Source organism: Uranotaenia lowii, chromosome 1, assembly GCF_029784155.1.
Source record: "Uranotaenia lowii strain MFRU-FL chromosome 1, ASM2978415v1, whole genome shotgun sequence".
Taxonomy (NCBI): Eukaryota; Metazoa; Arthropoda; class Insecta; order Diptera; family Culicidae; genus Uranotaenia; species Uranotaenia lowii.
Window position 1 is genome coordinate 171995992 of NC_073691.1, and position 2776 is coordinate 171998767.

The following is a 2776-nucleotide window of genomic DNA, read 5'->3' on the forward strand; positions in this document are numbered from 1 at the left end:
GCGGCATTCTTGCATTAGTCCTTGCACCACTAAGGCGGCGAGAAATATCATATAATAATCGGATACCTCCAATGGCGGCTGCTTTTTCTCCCTCTTCGGCTAGGGAGTTTGTCCAGGCTCTCTTGTCTCGTCTACAAGCTCGTTTAACTGCCTTTTCCAGCTCCGCATATCGTAAGCGGGCGGCTGCTTTGGCTGACCCGGTACATGCCTGCTCAATTCCGACTTTCGCCTTTCTCCGATCATCGACCATCCTCCAAGTTTCATCCGACATTCATTCACTTCTTCTTCCACAAACTTTACCAAGAGTACCATGGCTCGTCGTGATAAAGGCATTCTTGATTCCACACCACTGTTCTTCGACTGTTCCGTCTGTCGGCAGCTCCGAGGCTCGGGATTCTAGCTGTTCAACGTATGCCCTTTTCACCTCTGGATTCTCCAACCGGCGGACGCGACGTCGTATCGACACCCGACTTTCTCCTCGCGCCGTTGGACACGCGCAACTCTCAGTCGTATCTCGCCAAGGACGAGGTGATGGTCAGATGCAATGTCTGCGCTTCGTTTGGTTGCGAACATCAAGAAGACTCCTTCTCCATTTTCGGCTGATGCAGATGTGGTCAATTTGATTTTCTGTTCGGCCATCTCGGGATACCCAAGTGACCTTATGTGCTGGTCGATGGGGGAAGAGCGATCCACCGATCACCATGTTGTTATTGCCACAAAATTCTACAAACAGCTCTCCGTTTTCGCTCATCTGTCCTAGGCCATGGCGCCCCATGATGCGCTCAAGGTCTTGATTGTCGGAGCCAATCTTTGCGTTGAAGTCGCCCAAATGGATTTGAATGTCACCCTTCGGAATTCTCTCTACCACGCTGTTCAGTTGACTGTAAAATTGCTCTTTCTCCTGCAAATCGGCAACGTCAGTTGGCGCATAACACTGGACCATTGTAAGGTTTCTAACCCGTGTTCTAAATCTGGCTACGATTATTCTTTCGTTTATCGGTTCCCATCTAATGAGGGCCGCGTAGGCCTGCGGGCTTAACAGGAAACCAACTCCTCGTTCCCGAGTAGCATGTTCTCCTCGTATGCCAGAGTAAAGCAGGACTTGCCCGGATTGTGTCTTGTGTTCTCCAGTATTAGGCCAATGGACTTCGCTCAGTCCCAGAATTTCAAGCTTGAGGCGGCTAGCCTCTCTAGCAAGTTGTTCCAGTTTGCCTTGTTGGGCAAGGGTTAAAACATTCCAAGTTCCAATTCGTGTCCGTGTTTTCATGCTAAAAGTCGTCGCCAAAGTTCCAGGTCGGTCATTTCTTTCGGATTCCGTAACAATTTCAAATCGGGAGCAGTAGGTTGTTAGCCTAAAGTCCCTATCCCGCGATGGGGCTGCCATCTTGGACTTAGCTGGCGGGAGCCGCATTTCATAAGTTCAGCCGCTTGCTGCAAGACAGACGCTGTTTGAGCCGCCCCTGACCTGGAGAACAGACGCTCGGTTGTTGTTGCACGCCGCCCCTGACCTGGGGAACAGACGCGTGCGGCCACCTTCTCAGTCTGCATGCGACCAAAGCATCTACCGGGGTTGGGTACCCGATCTCCGCTTAGGTTACTCGCACCCAAGCCGGCACCGCGGGGAGGTAGAGATAGGAGTTGTGAATAAGAGGTGATATGACCACTATGGGGTCTCGTGTTGCACATTATCCACCGTTTACCAGCCATGCCAATCACTGGCATAGCCATGATGTGCTATGCCAGTGATTTACATGCCGCAATTTGTAAAAAAAAAAATGCGAGTGGATTCCATACACATCGACTTTGCCAAACCCTTTGACAAATTTCCTCACATTCTCGTGGAATAAAAATTGAGGCGTTTTGGATTTCCAGAGTGAACAATTGAATGGTCAAATTCATATCTATTAACCCTTCGTTTCATAAAGTAACAAATTTGCAACAATTAATGTATGGAAAAAGTGAAAAATCGTATTTTATTTTAATTTTTTTTCTTCATGTACACATAATTTCTGACTGTTTAAAAAGATTTTTGAGGAAAAATAAAAAAACATGAAATGAAGGGTTAAATCGTCAAGGCTTTATAAATATTCGTGGAACTACCAGTGCAAAAGATGGTATGTAGGCCTACTAAAGCATAGTTCATCTTAAATCTTGACGCATTAAAACGGGTCTATCTCGGAGCTATGTAAACAAAATATAAATGTTATATACTCAAAATATAGGTTTTTTTTGCACTTTAAAAGGAAAAATAACAAAGAAAAATATTCAAATGTGGTTTTGATGAAATCTCGAACTTTTCGGCGAATACCATTCATCATAGTTTGGACACCCTGTTCGCTGACCTTAGCGACCGTTTTGTTCCAACATCTCTTCATCTCTGTTGCATCCCGAGTCGTCCTACCATTCTACTTTATCTTTTGCTTAACAATTTCCCAATATTTTTTCGTAGGGCGGGATTGAGGGCAGTTGGGTGGGTTGATACCCTTTTCGAAAACTGTATTTAGTACCCTTTTGCTGTAATAGAAGCTTACCAATCCAGCCAGAACTTTGGTGGTCCTTTGTGAGATCTAGCGTACCAAAAATACGTACGAATACAGGCACTCCTCCTTGTACATTTTTGAGTCCATGGTTTGTCACAAAAATCAGGGTTTATCTTCCACAGCTGCAAATACCTCCCATATCAAACACCTTCTTGCAAACTTATCGGCAAAAACCAATTTGAGCTTGCCGAGGACATCACTCCGACCAGTAGTGGTTTTATACAATTTTTTACCGG